The sequence below is a fragment of the Erythrolamprus reginae genome, chromosome 2 (genome assembly GCF_031021105.1).
Source record: "Erythrolamprus reginae isolate rEryReg1 chromosome 2, rEryReg1.hap1, whole genome shotgun sequence".
Classification (NCBI taxonomy): domain Eukaryota; kingdom Metazoa; phylum Chordata; class Lepidosauria; order Squamata; family Dipsadidae; genus Erythrolamprus; species Erythrolamprus reginae.
Genome location: NC_091951.1, coordinates 321,890,562 through 321,913,238, shown reverse-complemented (window position 1 = coordinate 321,913,238; position 22,677 = coordinate 321,890,562). Strand labels below are relative to the sequence as shown.

Below are 22,677 nucleotides of genomic sequence, written 5' to 3'. Positions count from 1 at the left end.
ATAGGTGTCCCTATCCAGGGTGCTGATTGGCCGCCAGCCCGTAGTTACAATGTAAGCGGGAAGTTTCTCTCTGCGGGGATTGGGTGCTGCCTCAGGCAGCTTGTTATATATAAGCCTGTGTGTATGTTATTGCTTAAGTCTGTACCTGCCAGGCCTGGCATGTGTTCTGTAATAAACTTCTGAGTTAACTGTGGCCTCTATTACAATCTAGGTCCTCAGCAGTCTGGATTCAGGCCCGGATACAGCACGGAAACTGCTTTGGTCGCGTTGATGGATGATCTCTGGCGGGCCCGGGACAGGGGCTTGTCCTCTGTCCTGGTGCTCCTTGACCTCTCAGTGGCTTTTGATACCATCGACCATGGTATCCTTCTGCGCCGGCTGGAGGGGTTGGGAGTGGGAGGCACTGTTCTTCAGTGGTTCTCCTCCTACCTCTCTGGTCGGTCGCAGTCGGTGTTAGTGGGGGGTCAGAGGTCGACCCTGAGGTTTCTCCCTTGTGGGGTGCCTCAGGGGTCGGTCCTCTCCCCCCTGCTATTTAACATCTATATGAAACCGCTGGGTGAGATCATCCAAGGGCATGGGGTGAGGTATCATCAATATGCCGATGATACCCAGTTGTACATCTCCACCCCATGTCCAGTCAACGAAGCAGTGGAAGTGATGTGCCGGTGCCTGGAGGCTGTTGGGGTCTTGATGGGTGTCAACAAACTCAAACTCAACCCAGACAAGACGGAGTGGCTGTGGGTTTTGCCTCCCAAGGACAATTCTATCTGTCCGTCCATTACCCTGGGGGGGGGGGAAACTATTGACCCCCTCAGAGAGGGTCCGCAACTTGGGCGTCCTCTTCGATCCACAGCTCACATTAGAAAAACACCTTTCAGCTGTGGCGAGGGGGGCGTTTGCCCAGGTTCGCCTGGTGCGCCAGTTGCGGCCCTATTTGGACCGGGAGTCATTGCTCACAGTCACTCATGCCCTCATCACCTCGAGGCTCGACTACTGTAACGCTCTCTACATGGGGCTACCTTTGAAAAGTGTTCGGAAACTTCAGATCGTGCAGAATGCAGCTGCGAGAGCAATTATGGGCTTCTCCAAGTATGCCCATATCACTCCAACACTCCGCAGTCTGCATTGGCTGCCGATCAGTTTCCGGTCACAATTCAAAGTGTTGGTTATGACCTATAAAGCCCTTCATGGCATTGGACCAGAATATCTTCGGGACCGCCTCCTGCCGCACGAATCCCAGCGACCGGTTAGGTCCCACAGAGTTGGCCTTCTCCGGGTCCCATCGACTAAACAATGTCGTCTGGCGGGACCCAGGGGAAGAGCCTTCTCTGTGGGGGCCCCAACCCTCTGGAACCAGCTCCCCCCTGAGATTAGGATTGCCCCCACCCTCCCTGCCTTTCGTAAACTCCTTAAGACCCACCTTTTCCGTCAGGCATGGGGGAACTAAAACACCTCCCCCTTGCCCATGTTGTTTTGTTGATTGATTGACTGTGTGCCTGTTTTTTATATATACTGTTTTTATGAGATTATTAATTTTAAATTGTAACTAGATGGGTGGGCATTGGATTTGGTATTATGTACTGTACTGTTTTTTATTATTGTTGTGAGCCGCCCCGAGTTTGCGGAGAGGGGCGGCATATAAATCCAATAAACCTAACCTAACCAATACTTCGTGTGAAATATTATTGATTCTATGCCTTTGTTTATGTAACCAAGGAATGTATTGGGTTTTTTGTCTGCTGCCACACAGTTGTTGATTCATATTTAAGTGACCAGTCACCATGACTCCATGGTTCTTCTCAGGGTTACTCTTTTTGTTTTGTTTTGTTTTTGAGTAATATAACTTACATGAGATTTTTGCCTTAGCTTCATTTTTAACTTTTAAGATTTTCAGCAAGCCAATTAAAAATTCTAATCTTTGGCCCCAAGGTTAAATTAAATTTATTTGTGTCTAATGAAGAAAAATATATAGATTTCATTAAATTGCCTTAAATTTGTAATCCATGTAACCTTAACTTAAACTTCAGTTAATTTTATTTCTTCATGAAGAATTTTAAATAACATACTCTAATGTTATTTTTCCTAATGCATGGTTTATACTGCAATTTTGCCTAAAATATATAACTTTTTGCAGTCTTCCATGCAAAATACATAATTGAACTGTATTTTGTAGATTATATGTTTACAAATTCTTTTAATTGCTTTAAAAAATCCAGAAAAATGTTGAAATTTTCTAATATTTTTCAGGAAAATTGGAAATGGTCAAAATGTACTTTCCTTAATTGAAAAAAATTAAAACATAATGCATCTTCCTACTACAATCTGTTATTGTGTGTCAAATAAGTAACAATAACTTGTATATACAGTGTGTGGTATTTTGTTCAAAAGGAGCTTAGGTAGCTAGAAAAAAGCCTATTCTGATTGTGATACAGATCATTATATCTGTCACATTCTCTTTCAACACTTTCATCCACTAGAGATGTAAAAGTCTCCCATTCCAAATCTGATTTGAAATGTGCATCTCAGAGAAATAAATAATAAATGGAACACCAACCATTTGTATTAATTCCATGAAGCAGCAATGTAAAAAGCTTTCTGCAAAGAGCCTTACATAACAGTAGTTGTTATAATATTTATCATTTCAAAAGTTGGAAGATATTGATAGTGATGCCTTAATCGTTTTGTATATGTATGTGTGTGTATAAGTACAAGTCTTATCCAGGCTGCCTGACACAAAGAGGCAACAAACAGAAGCAAATTTTGAGTTTTCAGCAAATTTTGAGCAAATATACACATATACCGATCTACCAATAGAACTATTATATTGAAGATATTATCTATGTTATTTTGTTTAATTATCAGATTTCAGAAACAAAAAAAACAGAAAATATTTTCTATGAACCCAAAAAACTATTTCAAGGATCTTTTTCCTTAACAGAACTCAGCAAAATTTGACTTACAACATACAACTCACCTATGATTTTAAAACATATAGAGAAATCCTGTTGGCCTAATCAACTTTCTGGAGCCTGTAAAATTCACATTACTTGCAACTACAAAGTCAACTATTTCCTATCATTAAGAATAACTTTACAAGCACTTCATACTATCCTTCAGAATGTTTCCATTATAAGACAATTATATACATTGTACGAGGTTCGCCCAGAATGTAATGCACCACATTGTTTTCTTCAACAATTATTTATTGAATACAATGAAACTCACACATAAGAAAGAATGATGTTTCTTCTACACTCCCTACTTTTCCACGTAATCTCTGTCCTGTTCTATGGCCTTCCTTCAGCGAGACACAAGGGCGTGTATGTTGGTACCACTCCTTGTTCTGGTCACGAAGCCTTGGAGCTCTGCCAAACCATCTTCTAATTGCCTCACCCTCCGTGCCCAGCGACTAACCATACTTCTGTCGACTGCAGATTCTCCATAAACTGTACACAAACTTTTGTGAATGTTCCCAACAGTTTCTTTCTCCACAATGAGAAATTCAATGATGACATGCTGTTTGTAACATACATCACTTACAGAAGCCATTTCGAAACACTGCTGCAGCTACGCTATCTGTCTGAAGAAACATAAAATTTACACACATGCTCCTGACAATTCAAATAATGTATATCTAAAATTTCACACTTATACCATTACTGTAGGCTGAGAAAAAAAATGTGGTGCATTACTTCCTGGGCGACCCTCGTATGTATGAGAGGAAATACCCCATTATGTTCAATCCTATTCAAACTAAAATAAAAAGGTAGAAATCAAAAAATATACAAGAGAAAAACTTTCCAGCTATACAAATTGATTATTTTAAAATAAATGTTTGCCCTATCCATATATATGGTTGGTAAGAAGTTTATTCCCCTGATATTTTAGGTCATCTATTAATTTTAAATACCCTAATTAAAATCTCTGGAATTACTCATTCATGTAGACTACATGCAGTTCTATGATCAAAGGTTAAACCCTAAAATGGAAAGAAAATGGAAAGAAAAATCTCCAAGGAGATCTTAAAATACTTGATCAGAAATTAAGGCTCCTTTAACGAAAGGCAAGGGGATGAAGTGAAGGCTGTCAAAGTTCATGCTGAGCTCTCATTGTTCCTGATTACGAAATACTGTGCCTCAAAGTCTCCCACCGCTTCCATGGTGTTGAATGCATATGTATAAATGCATTTATATCATTGCAATGACATTGGGCAAACCAGCTGGCTATATCAGGCAGAGTATATGTATGCATACTGTATGCATTTAGCCATTTCCCAGAGAGCTTTATAACTCCCGCTCAAAGATCTTTCAAGAAGCTATTAAAAACCTAGTTCTTCTCACTGGCCTTAAGATGGGGTATTTGTGGAATCCCTACAGTTTTGGTTTATTTAGTGATGAGGTGTCCTTCCATCAGTTCTTCTTTCCTGTTGCTATTCCTTGCTTTCTCTGTTTTAATTGAGAGTTGCCCAGGGCTGTTAAGGAGCTAGGCAACCTTGAAATCTAATGACATAAATAAATGGTACCCCACCTCATTTACCTCACCACCAGAGACTCAAGGAAGGGGCTGAATTCTGAAACATGCTAACATTAGCAGTTGGTATTAACATCATTTCAATAAGACATCTTCAAAAGACAAATACACGGCACTGATATCATAGAGATGAACTGTTGTTGGTATTTTTGTGTTGGATCCAAATTAGCACATCGTATGTGTTTAGCAACTAGGATACTGCATATTTGCATTGTTTTGAGGAAGCTGGGCTAAAGCCTGATGTATACTTTTTCCTTACCATTGCGATACCTGCCTGAATTATGCTCTTAACTATGCTCTTTTGATATTTGACCTCTGTCCTACTTACAGACTTGACATTTTTCATTCTCTGCTGACAATATCTGTTCACATAGTCTCGCTTCCTCTGTACCCAGACGGGGTACAGCTGCAGTGTTAAAAATGTAACCAAGAAATGTACTCAGGAAATATATCCTTTATGGTGTAAGATAAGTTGTCACCTGCTCTCTAGGCATATAGACTGCATATAGCTTGACATGAATATAACCACATATTAACCACAAGTTCTTCCTTAGCCTTACCACAGGTACTTTCATTTCTTAAATTTTGTTTCTGTATTTTTACATCATATAACTTTGCTTCTTTGATATATGATTGGTTACCCTGTTATCCGCCTTTGAAAAATGTATAAAATCCCCAGAAACAATTTTGGGGTCGTTCAGATGCTCTTTGAATTGTTCTGAACTGCATGCAATAAACCTGTGCATCTCGAGTTCCGTGTGGTCTCTGCTCCCTTATTGGCAACAAGTAGCTCTTATCCTGCTACAGTTTGACGGGAGCAAGAGAAGTTGCCTAATAGTGGAAAGATGGTTTAACTCAGGGGTGTCAAACTCAGGAGTGTCAGATCTGGCGCACGGGATGCTTAGCTCTGGCCTGCAGAGCTGCTCTGGAAACAGTGAAGGACTGGTCCACAATGCCAGAACTCCATTTTCCCTGGCAGAGGATATAGGAGGCCATCGCAGCCCAAAACAGAGCTTGTGAGGGCTGTGTGTGGCCCTTCTGGGCTCTGTTTTCACTGACAGGATTGCAGGAGGCTGTTGTAGACAGAAACGGAACTTAGGAGCCTGTTCTCACTGGCAGAGCACTCAGGCCACCAACACCCCCCCCCCCAGAACATGAATGTCAAGTTGGCCACGCCGTCCCTGGCCAAGCCCACCCCAGCCCTCCAGGGTCAAACTAACCCTGTTGTTGCTCTCAATGAAATTGAGTTCGACACACCTGGTTTAACCCATCTTTTGCAAACCCTTGCAAGCAGTTAAAACACCACATATATTAAAAACTCATGTGTGTTTGTGTGTGTGTCTACATGTAAACACAAATAAAACTTTTTTTCATATGAGGAAAGGAGATTCACGATTTCATTTATATTTTTAGTATATCATGGAACTGTAAAATTTGAAGCCCATTGGTTTATGCATCATGCAAATCTAATCTATTATCCTTTATTCAACTAATTATAATAGATAATATAGTTTAATAAAATCTGCAAAATAAAACAACTAAATTTTCTTTAAACTGTAGAATGCATTTTCCAATAATATGGTTGAGGAAGCTTGAGATATGTCGTTTTTGATGCCAGCATATTTTTTTTATTATTATCCCAGGTAAAGAAATTGACAAATCAGATTTCCTAACCAGTCAGTGGCAACCAAAATTTAGATCCTACAATTAAACTGAACCACCAGTCTCTAGTAATAGAAGTTCAAAGTACTGTATTTGTAAAATCAGTTCCAAAAAATCTCAATACTAGCTCTCTAGAATAGCAAATTGTCTATTTGCTTTCATTTGTATTCCCAGCATTGTACATTTACACATATCACTAGTGGTGGGTTCCTACCGGTGTGCTAGGCAGCTCCGTTCCAGCAGCGGCTGGACTCAAGGGAATCCTGCCTGCCTCAATCAACATGGAGGCAGCAGATGGACATTCATTTCAATAACCACTGATACACTTGGCATCCATGAATCTGTCTAATCCTGCCTTGAAGCTATCAAGGCTGACAGCTGTCACCATAGTTCCCTCTAAGCTGAGCAGTGAGCAATCGCTCACTTAAAAATCATCATCAACTCAGAGTTTTCCAAACCTGCCCAGAAGCCGAGAGGGAAAGAGTGAGAGGGAAGGAGAGAGAGAGGAAGAGAAGAAGAGAAAGAAACAGATAGAAAAAAGAGAGTAGGAAAAGAGGAAAAAAAATGGGAGTAAGGAAGAGAGAAAGAAAATCAAAATCTAGTTTGAAACTAGCTCAACTATTTAAGTGGCATTTTGATATTGACAGAGTTGCCCTATTATGAGCTCACTGTTATAGACACAGTACAGTATTTTATTTTGAAATTCTGAGGCAAAACAGGGTGGGTTTTTAATTTGTTTGTTTGTTTTGTTTGTTTGTTTGTTTATTATTTCTGTGCCGCCCAGTCCCGAAGGGACTGCCGCTCAGACACTATACTTTTCCGCCCACCCCCCCAAAAAATTAGAGGGAACACTGGCTGTCACAACCTCTTCTGGAAGGGAATTCCATAAACCAATGACCTTCTGGGCAAATAAATATTACCCTTTAGAAAAGAATTTTTCTCTATCCATCTTTTCTATCCCCTGCATGATTTTAATACACGTCAATCAAGTCACCCCTTAAACGCCGTCTTTCAAGGCTGAAGAGACCAAGGCGTTACAACCTGGTTTCATAAGGGAGGTGCTCCATTTCCTTTATCATTCTTGTTGCCCTTTTTTGCACCTTTTCCATTATATCCTTCTTGACGTGCGATGACGAGAACTGTACACAGTATTCCAAGTGTGGTCTCACCATCGATTTGTACACTACTAAATATTTTAGCTTTTAATCATTTTTTCTGGTTACTAAGAGTTACATGGACATGTTTATCTATTTACTATGTACAATTTGGTGGGAGGACAAAACATTCAAAACAATTTTGTAATCAATCAAATATTTTAGGTTTATGTAAATTGGAGAAATGAATGAATGAATGAATATTCAACTCATATCAAATCACTCTGTATTTTTCTATAGTTCTCATGCAATTTATAATTCCCAAATGATACATGTCATTCACAAGATAACTTATATAAAGAGTCAGTTGCAATCTTCTACATTATCTATGAAAAGACTTGCCTCCTTCTCAAATCACAGTCTTTTTTTTAAGGATCTGCTGTAACATACTAGGGAACAAATTGGTTATAAATGGGAAATGGTTCAGTCACTAAAATTCTTACAACCTTACTCTTTTCATCTGAATAATTATTGGCAAATAAAACACTAAGAATATTTCACAGAAAGCATTGAGGAGGAGCCTGAAATAATTTGATAAAAGATTATTTGTTTATGAAATTTCTTTCAAAGTGAATCAAAGATTCCCCCCACTAAAAAAATCTCATAGGTAGAGTATGATAATTATATGATTCATTGTATAATTTATGAATTGCCAAGGTTTGTGTATTTATTTCTGTTCTATTTCTAAATCTTTCTAAGATGATTTTTTTAACTGCAGTATTATTTTGGAATCCAATATACAGTATATTTTATTCATTTGTCCAATACATGGATACATAGGAAGAAAAATAGACATGTGATAATATAAAAGAGGGTGAAAGTGAACTTAGAGGAGAGGATATATGAAAGGAAGATAATATATAAGATAGGTGAAAGAAAGGAAAGACAATTGGACAGGAGACGAAAGGCACACCAGTGCACTTATGTACGCCCCTTACTGGCCTCTTAGGAACCTGGAGAGGTCAATCGTGGAGAGTCTAAGGGAGAAGTGTTGGGGGTTAGGGGTTGACACAATTGAGTCCGGTAATGAGTTCCACGCTTCGATATTCCTAGTTTTTTACTACTCTGGCCCCTATGGTTTAGAATTAGGAGAACTATCTTATTTTTTCTTCTTCTGCCTTCAATTGAGAAATAACTTAAAAGTAGGCTGAATTGCTTTTCCCATAAATGTTGAAGAGATTAAATTATTATTTTGTCTCTCTTTCTTCAAAGATCTGTGCCAAGAAGGTGCTATCCAAATTGTCTGCCTTCATCAGTCGATATACTGTATGTCACCAACAATAATGTCTCTATTATTTCTGCTGTATTTATACCATATTTTCTTGACTGAATGCTTCTGTTTTAATTCCTGAGGCAAACAGAGCTGTTATTAAGCAATCTCTATTCAAGGAAACTGCAAGGTGACTTAGCAATATTTCAAATGGAAGTCAATACTGTAACACATCCATTTCTGTTTCCCAAGGGGTACAAAACTCATACCTTTCTTGTTCCTTCCCAAACACACTTGTTTCAGATTTTGTTTGTTTGTTTGTTTGTTTGTTTATTTGTTTATTTGTTTATTTGTTTATTTGTTTATTTGTTTATTTGTTTATTTGTTTATTTGTTTATTTGTTTATTTGTTTATTTGTTTATTTGTTTATTTGTTTATTTGTTTATTTGTTTATTTGTTTATTTGTTTATTTGTTTATTTGTTTATTTGTTTATTTGTTTATTTGTTTATTTGTTTATTTGTTTATTTGTTTATTTGTTTATTTGTTTATTTGTATGCCACCCCCTCTCACGATCAAATATTTGAAAGCAAAACTTTTAAGATAAGATTTCCTCTCCATATACTTCTCTTCATATCTAGGAATTATAATACAGCAAGCATCAAAACCAGATGCTATTCTATCCTTTCAACAACAAAATAAACCAAGTCTCTTTTATTTTAACAAGCTTGCATTGGAGATATTTCAATCACTATGTTTCATGGATATTAGTTTGGGTGGGTAAATGGGAGTTTGCAATTTTGAGGTCAGTAGCCTTCAATTTTCCACTACTTCTTCTTTCCTAGATATCTGTTCACGGTTTTCCTTTCAGTACCTGAGAGGTGTTAAAATAACACTATTAAACTATTTTGATAGTCTTTCTAAGCCTCTTTTATCTGCCTCCTCTGCCTTACCTCTTTACATCCCTTTTTCATTTCCTATCAGAGAACAAATTGATAGAGCCATCCTAACCTCTTGCGAAAGAAAGAAGATTGCTTCACGCAGTCTAAAACAATCCTAAACAGAAACATAATAGGAATCTGAATGAAAAGCGGTCCTTTGTTTGTCTCATATCACATGTAAAGGGTACAAATGATACACAATTTCAACTGAAGCTCCTTCCAACAAAATAAAGCCTCTGCCAATTGCAAATTATTATTTTCATACTATCATGAATTAAAAAAAAATAATGGAAAGATTTATAAACAACCACAGGATAAGATGGCGATGATTTTGTGGAAGAGCAGCGCTGTCATTGTTCATTTTGTTTAACAAGCATAGTGTACACAACAGATTTTGTTTGTTGCAAACTATTGATATGCATATGATTCTTGGACATTGTCTGATTCCTGTATGTACCCCCCTTTCTGTGTTCCTTAATGACTTTTACTGTTACTCCACCATCAGGGTTGTCAGGCAGTTAAGAACATGTGTTGTTTCAATCTCACTGATAACTCTGCCACCATAGAAGAACAAATAAAGCAGATGAAGCAATTGGTGGATAACATAGGTGCAGATATACTACCCAATTGGTGGAATGCTCTATGGCCATGGCTTCGGGATGGCTCTTGGTTAAGGTTAATTTTTATGTATATGATTGGTATTATTTCAGCCGCTATATTAATATGTTGTTTTATCCAATGTATTCCCTCCTTGTTTTCTATGTATCGCTCTGCCTTTGTTCACAATGTATTGTATGAGTCTGCGCAACCTCTCATGGCCTCCCTGGAACCGTATTATGATGATCCAACAAACACGAAGGAACCTTTCCACTTCCCCAGCGATGAAGAAATAGAAACAGAGCACTGATTTGGGTGCTTGCATTCAAACAAAAATAAAACGGAGGACATACTGCACAGCTATAATTGACTAAATCCAAGCAGTCCTGACTTACAACAGTTCATTTAGTGACCATCCAAAGTTACAATGGCACTGAAAAATGTGAGTTATGACCATTTCCCTCCACTTCTGACCACTGTAGCACCCCCCAGGGTCACCTGATTAAAATTCGGATGCTTGACAACTGGTTCAACATTTATAATGATTGCTGTGTCATGTGATCCCCTTTTGCGAGCAAAGTCAATGGGGAAGCCAGATTCACTTAACAACCAGGTTACTGACTTAACAAGTGCAATGATTCACTTAACAATTATGGCAAGAAAAGTCATAAAGTGGAATAAAATGTTAAGGGACATTTGTTCACTTAATAAATATCTTTCTCAGCAACATAAATTTTGGGCTTAGTTGCAGCTGTAATTCGAAAACTACCTGTAATAACAGGATCTGAGTTGGGGTAATATGAGATGAAAATATAATTTTCCTTCCTTCTAGTCACCTTAACTTCTAAAAGGAAAAAAGGAGTGTGTGGGGGGAAAATCTATGTATGCCAGCAAAAATATCCAACAAAGGAGAAAAGTGGTATGCAATTTTCATATTGTTTTAATGCAGGTAAAAGAAGAGTCCAGATTCCAGGGATTTGTTTAAATTTTGAAGTTATAAAAGGTTGCAACTGATTGTTTCAGATGTATTGTTCTGTCGGGCTCTCTGGTAGACTCCTCCCAAAAATTCACAGGTACAAATTTCAGACACACACACGTTTGAAAATTCAAAACAATGTTCTTTATAATGAAAATTCACTTAAACTAAGCCCTCTTTTCGTATAGCAAAGAGCATTCGTCTCCAAACAAACTGGTAATTTGTACAAGTCCCTTATCACTTCTGTGATACTTAGCTTGCAGCTGTGAGGTAATTCACAGTCCTTCTTCTTTCACAAAGTGAAACACACTTTGCTCTGGTTTAGTTTCAAAGCGGGGGAAAATCAGCACACAAAAAGTCAAAGTCAGTAAAGCAGTCACGAAACACAACGATCAGTTAATCCTCCACAATGGCGAAAACCACAGGCTGCTATTTATAGCAGCCTCACTAATTACCACATCCCAACCCAACCACAGGTGGCCTCATTTTCTTTGCTAGTAATCTCTCAGTTGTTGTTGCCTATGCATCGCTCTCCGCACGCGTGGCTGTATCATTAACTCTTGTTCTGAATCCAAGGAGGAGCTAGATAATTGATCTCCTTCTGAGCTGTCTGCCACACTTTCCTCCTCCCTGTCACTCATGTCTTCTTGGTCAGAGGAGCCTTCATCATCAGATTCCACCGGGGGCAAAACAGGCCTGCAGCATGTGGATGACTCCCCCACATCCACAATCCTTGGGGCAGGAGCTGGGCCAGGCTTTTTTTTTAATGCAATCAAAGACAGACACATTTTCCTGAAACTCAGAAATGACATGCATACTCCTACAGGCAATGGAGTAGAGCAACAATAAATGTATGGAGACACATTTATTTTCATTGCACTCCATCACAGCTAGAGAGCAAAGGTACATAGGGAAAAATAAATGTAAAGAGAATATAAATCTTTCAATAACAGATCTATTATGATAAAATAAAAATCCTCAAGTCCCTGATATCTACAAAGTGAAGCACTCCAATTCTGCAACAGATAAATAGCTTTTCCTAACAACCGCACAGCTCCTTTATCAATGATCATACCAAATGATCTTAGATATCCTCCGTATTAAAAGAACATTTTTTCTTACTTTTTTTAAAAAAGAAGATCTTATTAAGCTTTCAGGCACAGACTTGCTGTGACTTGTACAACTGAAAAATACTATGCATGCATTTTTCAGAAATACAACTTGAAAATATGCAATCTGACACTTCCTCCTGATCATAAAAAAAATCAGCTTTGCTGACATTTGCATAAAACATATTAAAGTTATTCCCCATCATTTTATGAACGAGAAAGCAGCAGGATGCTGAACTTGCAAATCCAAACCTTCTATGTTAATGGTCCAGTTCAATCCATTCTGAATTGTTCTAAGTGTGCGACATGTTGGTATATTTGATACTTGAGGAACCTCATTAAGTTGCTCTGTATTACTAAGAAGAAATATCAAAGGGTCAAGTTGCTACATGGTAAAGATGTTCTAAATCAGGGATGTCAAACTCGATTTCATTGAGGGCCACAGCAGGGTTGTGTTTCACCTGGGGGGATCTGGGGGATGTGGCTAGAGTAGCATGGTCAGCTTGACATCATTCATGTCGTGGGTGCCTCTAGGGGCCTGGAGTGCTCTGCCAGTGAAAATGAGCTCCCAAACTTGTTTCCAGCTCTGACGGCCTCCTGCAACCCTCTGCCAGTGAAAATGGAGTTCGGGCAAAAGCACTGTGGACTGTCCTTCATTGTTTCCAGAGCAGCCCCATGGGTCATTGGCTGGATCCGGCCCAAGATTGACACCCCTGTTCTAAATTTATCAATGAACAGTGGTACCTCTATCTAAGAATGCCTCTACTTACAAACATTTCTAGATAAGAACTGGGTGTTCAAGATTTTTTTGCCTTTTCTCAAGAACCATTTTCTGCTTACAAACCCAAGCCTCTGAAACTGTAACTGGAAAAGGCAGGGAGAAGCCTCCATGGGGTCTCTCTAGGAATCTCCTGGGAGGAAACAGAACTGGAAAAGGTGGAGAAAAGCCTCTATGGGGCCTCTTTAGGAATCCCCTGGGAGGAAACAGGGCCGGAAAAGGTGGAGAGAAGCCTCCATGGGGCCTCTCTAGGCCCTGTTTCCTGGGAGGAAACAGGGCCTCCACACTCCATGTGGTTTCCCCAATCGCACACATTATTTGCTTTTACACTGATTCCTATGGGAAAAATTGCTTCTTCTTACAAACTTTTCTACTTAAGAACATGGTCACGGAACGAATTAAGTTCCTAAGTAGAGGTACCACTGTACATTTATTAATATGTGCTCTGCTCAGACTTCCATTGAGTCCACCATGATGGATAAGACCTGTCTTATCACTGGGACACCCTGTATAGCTTAAGACAGTGTTTTTCAACCAGTGTGCTGCGGCACACTAGTGTGCCATGAGACATTAAACATGGGTCCCCAAACTATAGCCCATGTGCTGGATACGGCCCGCGGAGGCCATTTATCCGGCCCGCCACCAGCCGCCTCCATCCGAACATAAACATTCCCCTCACAATCCCTCCAGCAATAAGTGACAGGAAGAGTGGAGGCATAGGGAACGCTCACTGACCAATCACCTTCTAGGATTCATCCTGACCACTAGTGATGAACCAATAGCAGGCCACCTCTCATCCACACCCAGGAAGGTCCCCGCTTGGGCTGCCGCACACTTATCATTGTGTGGCCGCGGCGAATAGTTGAAGCTGCTACTTTTTCCCATGGTCCTGATTTCTAATCCTGGTCAGGACTGGAGGTAAATGTTGTCACCACTAGATAAAGCCTCAGCCCCAGCTGGTTATGTTGATGGTGTGCCTCAGGATTTTGTAAATGTAAAAAATGTGCCGCAGCTCAAAAAAGGTTGAAAATCACTGGGTTAAGATGTATTTGACACCAATTCTTTTAATTCGTTCTGCATTTTTCGCAGTGGCTCTCATGTTTATACATGTTTACTAAAAGCCACAATAATGTTGACACAAGATACATAATTTGTATGATAACATCATCAGGTAAATGAAGCAAATTTCATAATTTTGTGTCATTGGCATGACATCATGAGTGTGCTGCCATTTGCCTTTATTACCTTCGTGCCTAGCTTACGAATCAATTACCACACTAAATGAAATATGCCCGTTTGTTTGTTTGATTGATTGATTGATTATTTATTTATTTATTTATTTAGTTAGTTAGTTAGTCAGTCCAATACATAATACACATTGAAGAGAAAGATATGTAATAATATAAGTAAAGAAAAGAATAGAAGAAAAGATATAAAAGTATAGGTGAACATATTTGAAAGGAAGAAAAGATAAATGAGATAAGGAGAGACAATTGCACAAGGGACGGAAGGCACGCTGTTGCACTTATGCACGCCCCTTACTGACCTCTAAGGAACCTGGAGAGGTCAATCGTGGATAGTCTAAGGGGAAAATGTTGAGAGTTAGGGGTTGACACTACTGAGTCAGGTAATGAGTTCCACGCTTCGACAACTCGGTTGCTGAAGTCATATTTTTTACAGTCAAGTTTGGAGCGGTTAATATTAAGTTTGAATCTGTTGCGTGCTCTTGTGTTGTTGCAATTGAATCTGAAATAGTCATTGACAGGTAGAACATTGCAGCATATGATCTTGTGGGCAATACTTAGATCGTGTTTTAGGCAACGTAGTTCTAAGCTTTCTAGACCTAGGATTTTATGCCCACTTAAAGTGGCCACTTAAAGTGGTGGCTTATAACAGACTTATAGAATAGAATAGAATAGAATAGAATTTTTATTGGCCAAGTGTGATTGGACACACAAGGAATTGGTCTTGGTGCATATGCTTTCAGCGTACATGAAATAAAATATACATTTGTCAAGAATCATGTGGCACTTAATGATTGTCATAGAGGTCAAATAAGCAATGAAGAAGCAATATTAATAAAAATCTTAGGATATAAGCAACAAGTTATAGTCATAAAGTCAACATGGGAGGAAATGGGTGAAAGGAATGATGAGAAAAACTAGTAGAATAGAAGTGCAGATTTAGTAGAAAGTCTGACAGTGTTGAGGGAATTATTTGTTTAGTAGAGTGATGGGAGTGATGGCGTTCGGAAAAAAACTGTTGTTGTGTCTATTTGTCTTGGTGTGCAGTGCTCTGTAGCGACGTTTTGAGGGTAGGAGTTGAAACAATTTGTGTCCAGGATGTGAGGGGTCAGTAAATATTTTCCCCGCCCTCTTTTTGACTCGTGCAGTATACAGGTCCTCAATGGAAGGCAGGATGGCAGCAATTGTTTTTTCTGCAGTTATTCGCACAAACATTTAAAATGTAAGCATTTTAGTGTTGAAAATACTTTTTAAAGTATATAATTTTGAGGTTTCTTGTTTATATTTTAAAAGAAACCAGTTTTGATAGTAAACTGGCCAGAACTGTTCAGTATTATTGGTGACATGTAAATTTGCTAAATTAAACAAAAATAAATACATTTATATTGTTAGCCTGTTCCACAAGACACTACATTGCCTGAGACAGAGCGAGATAATGAAAATTGAACATACCTAACATACATAAAATGTCATCCCTAATACAATCAATACTACTTTTGCGTCTTTCCTATTAAACAGAATATGTGGCTTGTATTCGTAAAAAAAACACCCACCCCCACATCCGGAGCCAGAACTCTAATGAGATAAAAATATAATGAGATGCAAATTAATATAATATTCAGAGACTAAAGTATTTATCACAAGTTAATTAATGAATATTTCATGACCCCCTTCCCCTTCTGTTTGTTTCTTTTCGCTGTCTTTCACCCAGGCATCTGGGTGTGCAGTCTATAATTCCCTTATTTAGAAGCACAGAACAGGGTCTATTCAGGAAAAATATACTGTATTTATTATGTTTATATTTTGCCTTTTTTCCTGAAGAATATAAAGCAGCAAATGAGATGGTGGAAGTCTCCCATTTTATCTCCACAACAACAACTGAGGAGATAGGTTGGGATGAGAGAGGTTGGTCAGCCAAGCCACCCAGTGAGTTTTGTGCTATGTGGGGAGCAAATATCTTACACACTACTTACGAACCTAATTGGTTCCGGGACGAGGTTTGTAAGGTGAAAAGTTTGTAAGACGAAACAATGTTTCCCATAGGAATCAATGGAAAAGCGATTAATGCATGCAAGCCCAAAACTCACCCCTTTTGCCAGCCGAAGCACCCATTTTTGCACTGCTGGGATTCCTCTGGGGCTCCCCTCCATGGGAAACCCCACCTCCAGACTTCCGTGTTTTTGTGATGCTGCAGGGGAATCCCAGCAGGGGAATCCCAACAGTGCAAAAATTTGTGCTTCACTGGCAACAGAAGTCCAGAGGTGGGGTTTCCCAGCGAGGGGAGCCTCAGTGAAATTGCAGCATCGCAAAAACATGGAAGTCCTTGAAACCCCACCTCCAGACTTCCGTGTTTTTGTGATGCTACCAAATCTGCATTTCTAAAAGCTGCTGGACCTCAGTTTCTGTTTAGAGGCAGGGAGATGGGGCTCTGAGTTGCTATCCCCCTTAAGATTTTTTATTTCTCTTTTAGGGGTAATATTTTATTCTGTCTTTTTTTATTCCTCAAAATATTTCATTCTTCTAGGACAGTGGTTCTCAACCTGGGGGTTGGGACCCCTTTGGTGGTCGAATGACCATTTCACAGGGGTCGCCTCAAACCCTGGGGAAAAAACAAATTTCCCATGGTGTTAGGAACTAAAGCTTCTATTCTGGTGCCTTGGAACATACTTACATTCCAACCAATCAGGTGTTTACAGTGGGAGCGTCCCTCTGACCTTCCTGCCAATCAGCTTAAAGCTCTGTAGGGAGAATTGGCACTAGACTCATGGATGGGGGGCACCACAAAATGAGGAACTGTAGGGTCGCAGCATTAGAAAGATTGAGAACTCCTGTTCTAAGAGGAGAGGTGGTGGTGGCTTCCTACACTATGCTATCTGACACATCCATATTTTAAGATTGGCAGTAGCAGTGAAGGGCTACCAAATTTTTTACTACCACACTGTGGGCTTATGCAGGACACCCTGCATTTTCTTTCAACATCTTTCATGCAAATTGGGTGCTCTGGGGTGGAGCTCCATTTTTACTACCCCACTGCGTCCACCCCCCATCCGGGCAGCAGCCCACCCCTGGGTAATAGTATCCTTCCATCATTTTTCTTTCTTTTCATCTCTTTTCTGGATATTTTTCAACAATGTTTCTGGATTCCCACCAAAAATATTATTTTATATTATTTTTGAACATCTCTCTTTCCAACTGTTCTGCTTTTTTTTGTTATCCATTCAGAGTGATCAAGCCTTCTCTGTGGTGGCCCCGACCCTCTGGAACCTGCTCCCCCTGGAGATTAGAACTGCCCCCACCCTCCTTGCCTTTCGCAAAGTTCTTAAGACCCATCTCTGCCATCAGGCATGGGGGAACTGAGACATCTCCCCCGGGCCTATACAGTTTATACATGGTATGTTTGTGTGTATGTTTGCTTTTAAAGGGGCGTACATAAGTGCACTTGTGTGCCTTTTGTCCCCTGTCCAATTGTCTTTCCTTTCTCTCACTTATCATATATATTTTCTTTCTTTCATATATCCCCTCCTCTAAGTTCACTTTTACCCTTATATATATTACTACATGTCTATTTTTCTTCCTATGTATTTGTGTATTGGACAAATGAATGAATAAATAAATAAAAAGTATCAACAAGCCTAGTAAGCAGCATTTTTTTTAAAAAAAGGAACATTTGGCTATTATTCTACATGTAGAGTTGTCAAGGTTTCTAAAGCAGGACTCTCCAAATAGAGTCCTTTTAGAGTGAGCGGCATATAAATACGATCAATCAATCAACAAACAAACAAACTTGGACAACTTTAAGATTCATGGGTTTCAGGTCCAGAATTTCCAAGATAGGTTTTTGTAAACCCCCTGGCCATTGTGAATAGAATATGGTGATTATACATCCTTTCTTACAAAGGATAGTCTTTTATTTCAAGAAGCTGTCATTTATCTTTATTTTTCCAAAATCCCCTTTAATTTAATTTTTTTTTCAATACAAAAATCACCCTTTGATGCAGTCTTTCACATTCATGTGAAAAATATGGAAATTAAATTGTTTTTGAAAAATAAATTTACATATACTGTTTCATTTTAGATGAAATTAGAATATATTTTTGTAGTTTTCTATTGGTTTTGGTCTTGAAATTTTTTTTACAAAGTTATAAACATTAAAATTTTAAAAAATCCTTTTTCAGGTTTCTCTTTTTTTCTTTTATAGTTGCAATAATTATAGTTGAGTGTTTCTATTTTTAAGAAACCCAGAAAAGTGTTGCTAAAAAGTGCTAAAAACAGCTGGACTTATTTGTAGTATGAAAGAATACTTTGCCATGTGTAACATTCCATTTTTAATTTGTTATTTATATGTTTGAGGGTCATACTCATTGGTTCCTAAATTTAGCAGCCAATAATTTGTAGAAAATTCCCACTTGTATATTTTTTTCTGAAGTTATGTTCATCAACTATTTAAACAGATTGACAAAATTAAAGAGTTGAGAAATAATTTGGAAATTATATGCTCCAAGACAAATTCCTTGTGTGTCCAATCAAACGTGGCCAATAATATACTATTCTATGACCCTGGGACATGAGATGGGGGGAGGGAGAAATGCTGTCTAAAAATCATCAAATAAAAGAGGGAATTGAGTAATGGAAAGAGGGGAAAAAATAGAAAGGATACACCCTAATTAAACAGGCAGTAAAAAAAAGATGCCTTGAGATTTGTACTTTCAGACTTGCAAGATTCTTTTAATGTAGCTTTGTAAAAAGTACATTTAGCTCTTCTTGCATTTTCTGTCTGGTTATTTGGAAAGCTGGCAATAACATTTATGTACTTTATTTAAAGTGTAGCTGATTCTCTTATATTTATATATTACGATCCAGTAGTTTGTTCTAAAACCCGTTGCTACTGGTTCGCGTGCACACTTGCAACACTTCTGCACATGTACAGAGGCTTCTGCACATGTGCAGAAATGTTCCGTGTGGGTGGGCGGAGCCTCCCACTGCTGGCAGAACCATGCTGAACCCGTAGCAATCCACTGCTGCTACAATCTCATGTCTGTAACCTTCCATTGGCTTAAATGGTACATTATAGGGCAACAATTTTCAAACCAGAGTACCCCAAGTGGGCTCATTTATAGAATGAATGCAAAATCTGAGACCCATGACTCCTGTGGCATTGAAAATTTGCAAAATATTATAAAACATTTAATGACTAAAAATGACCACAAACATTTTATAAAATAATACAAATATCATAAAGCACATTCTGTAGTCAGTTCCTGGTATTTGACCGTGCTTTGCAGTTCAACACAGACTTTTTTCAAGGTGCATACAATTTTGAATATCTCTTTGACTTAAAAAACAAAAACAAAAACTCTTCCAGTGCTCTGCCATTGTTGAAGCATTGAGGAATCTGGTAAAGAGATATCTTTTAAATAATGACACAATGGGTCAGGGATTGTCTAGTTTTCTATATTAGTCGATGCCTTATCAGAGGTTGCTAATGGCAAATGCTCAAACCCTCAGGTATAAAGAGGATATATTTCAGCTGAAACACCATACATTATACGCTGTCTACAAATAATGACAGTTAAGCAAACCATGGTTTAATAGAATATGAACCCAGTGGAAAACATAAATGTTTCCGGTAGTGCCCTCTGGCGCCACCTAGCAAAATGATTCTGAACTGCACTTCAGGTGCCCCAGCATAAACTTCTCGTTCGCAAGGAAGGCATAAAGAATCATGTTTCTCTAATGTGGGACATGTCTCATGATAGCCCTGCTAAATTTGGAATGCCATTTATTAGTGCAGAGCCAATTTGACGTGGCTGTCAATGAGATGCAAATACTTGTGACACAGTATGTGGCAGATATGTATAAACAAGATAAAGCAGAGTTTTATTCTTAAAAGACATAAATTCTATTGCAATACTTGATAAGCATATAGTCTTTCTAAATATTAACATCGCACTTATAGAAGTTATATAGACAATACCTGTTAATCAACTGAGATCTCTTTTGAATAATATAATTTAAGTAAGGAAGCAGTGAAAATGATTCATCATGACAACAGAGACATTGATTTAAGTCAGAGAAGCAGACATGAAATATCCAAATTTTAGCTTGACTGAAAAAAAACCCCATTTAAATATAGATCCTTCTTCCTTAAATATCCTTTTAAAAAAGAATAAATTACTGTTAAGTCCAAAACAATAACATTCAAAACTTTTATCCAGAATAAATGCAGAGGGAGCAGCAATATTAGTATTTATGTAATGATACTGATATGTAATGATACTGATACTGTAATGACCAAGTTGCAAATTGAAGACATTTCTACCCAAATCATCACAAGTGGACTTTTCTCTTGTATAACTAGAATGATAAAGGAGTTATATATACCAGCCCTTGGCATCAGACTATTCATTTTGCCAGGAAGTTGTTCTACATATGCCTGGTCAGTTGGAGGATGATGAAGAGCTTGAGGACTGTGATACAGATACTGTTTATGAATTAGTGGTGTGCCCTGGGTTACAGGTATTAGAACAGGTGGGAGGCCAGCCACAGGATGTTGCTATGAGTCCAGAATCTTGTGAGGAAGAGACAGACATTCGCTGAGTTAATCCTCAATTCAGAAGGGTCCAAAAACGCAAGGAACAGGTGTTAGGAAAAATATATTAAGGGGAGGAATGGGTTAAATACTGGAGTGATGTATTAGTTACGTCAGGAGGCTAGTGGGAAAGAAGGGCGGAGTTTCAATGTTGCAGTTCTAAGATGAAACGTGTTTCAGTTTGGCTCCCGAGCGAGTAAGTTTATTCTGTGTTACATTGCAGTCCTTCCTGCTGTTTTTGAATCATGCTGTAAATACATGAATTTCAGGAGACGGGAGGAGGCATGAAGGAATGTATGTGGAATGTTATTAAGAGAGATAATGTGAGAAAGGAATGTGCTAGTCTGTATTGCATTTTGAATATGGAAGGGAAGAGAATAAAAATGGAGTTTCTTTGTTTATGAAATACTGCATTCAGTAAGCGTTATTTTTAATAACTGAAGTTCTACCAGAAACCAGAATACAAGTTAGAAAGGTTTTCTAAATTAGTGAAAAGGTCTTCTACTCTGATGATTTCTTCCATTTGAATATTATATACATTAGCTGAGGGTAGAATTATCAATCTTGGCAATTTCTAAGCATGCAGTGTAGGCTATTGTCGATCATTACAACGATATGGCAAACATATCTTGTCAATAAAGCATCTTAGTCTTCTGTCTTATTTAAATCTAAAAGTTATTTTATCTAGGGAGAAGGATAAAAGGTGGGTTAATTATCCATGTCTATAAGAATATGGAATGCCTTCTGTAGATACGATAGGATCAAACCTACATGCCTGGTTAAGGCAACCCACTCCTTTGATTAGCTTAAGGAAATAATTACCTAAGGTAATTAAAACCCTTCTATTTGTCTAAGGTAAAAACTAATTAGATAATCTTCTGTCTGTTTTAGGAATCATATCCTGATAGGATTTTACCACTGCACTATGTTGAAATTGAATAAATAAATAAATATGTCACATATTAAACATTCACATTGTAACTAGGTTAAGTGAAGAATCAATACTTTATATTTGTGTACACACGAAATTTGTTATAAATAATAAACTGCCAAGTCCAGAGGCAGAGTTTTAAATCATGAGGCTGCTCGCTCAGAAAGATTTCCTAGCCTGGACAAGCCTTGTTAAAAAATCATGTCTCCATGTCTATGATGTCTACAATGTAGCCTTCAAATCTCAGAATTCTACAAGACAGCATGTCTATTAATAAGAATCCTGGGAATTGAAGTCCGCATGGCTGAAAATTAACAAAGTTTAGAAACCCCAGGGAAAGTTATTTACCAACATCTGAATAACATTACAACTAACTGTTAACTTACAAAGTCAAGATTGAGTGATTAAGAAATCTGGCAAACCTTTAAAACATTAAAGTAATTGCAATCATATTTAAATAGTCATTTATAACACCATGGCGGGTGGGGGATCAGGGTAGAGTTGAAACCAACATGTAAAATCTGACTCACACTGGATCTTGTACCAGAATATGCTAGAAACACAATACAAACATGTTTTCTAGTTATTTAATTTCTTTTCAAGGCACAAAACAGCTATTTCCTAAAAAGTTATCACATCAAATTTTGAAATGAACAGGTGTTGTAGACAACTGAAAGACTATTTTAAAAACAATCTTCAACAGGTGATACTAGAACACTATGTATGACTTTTTTTCAGTATACAACCTTGATATAATAACTGAAGGTTTGTGCAGTTCAGTCTTGCATCATGATATGTTTAAAATAAGCACCGGTATGCTTCTAGACAAAAAAATGGGATTTTAGTAGTGTTAGTTAAATATGGGATTTAATACTTTAAATATGGGATTCTGTAGCATTACTTAAGCACTGCTATTGCTTTCTGTTTCAGGATAACAGCACTAATATGATCCGTGGAC

General features: G+C 38.1%; 1 protein-coding gene across 2 annotated transcripts in view; it reads right to left on the bottom strand.

Annotated features, from left to right (window-relative positions):
- The window catches only part of PDE4D (phosphodiesterase 4D), a 945,814-nt gene that overhangs the window by 747,115 nt on the left and 176,022 nt on the right, over positions 1 to 22,677 (bottom strand). The window lies entirely within an intron of this gene.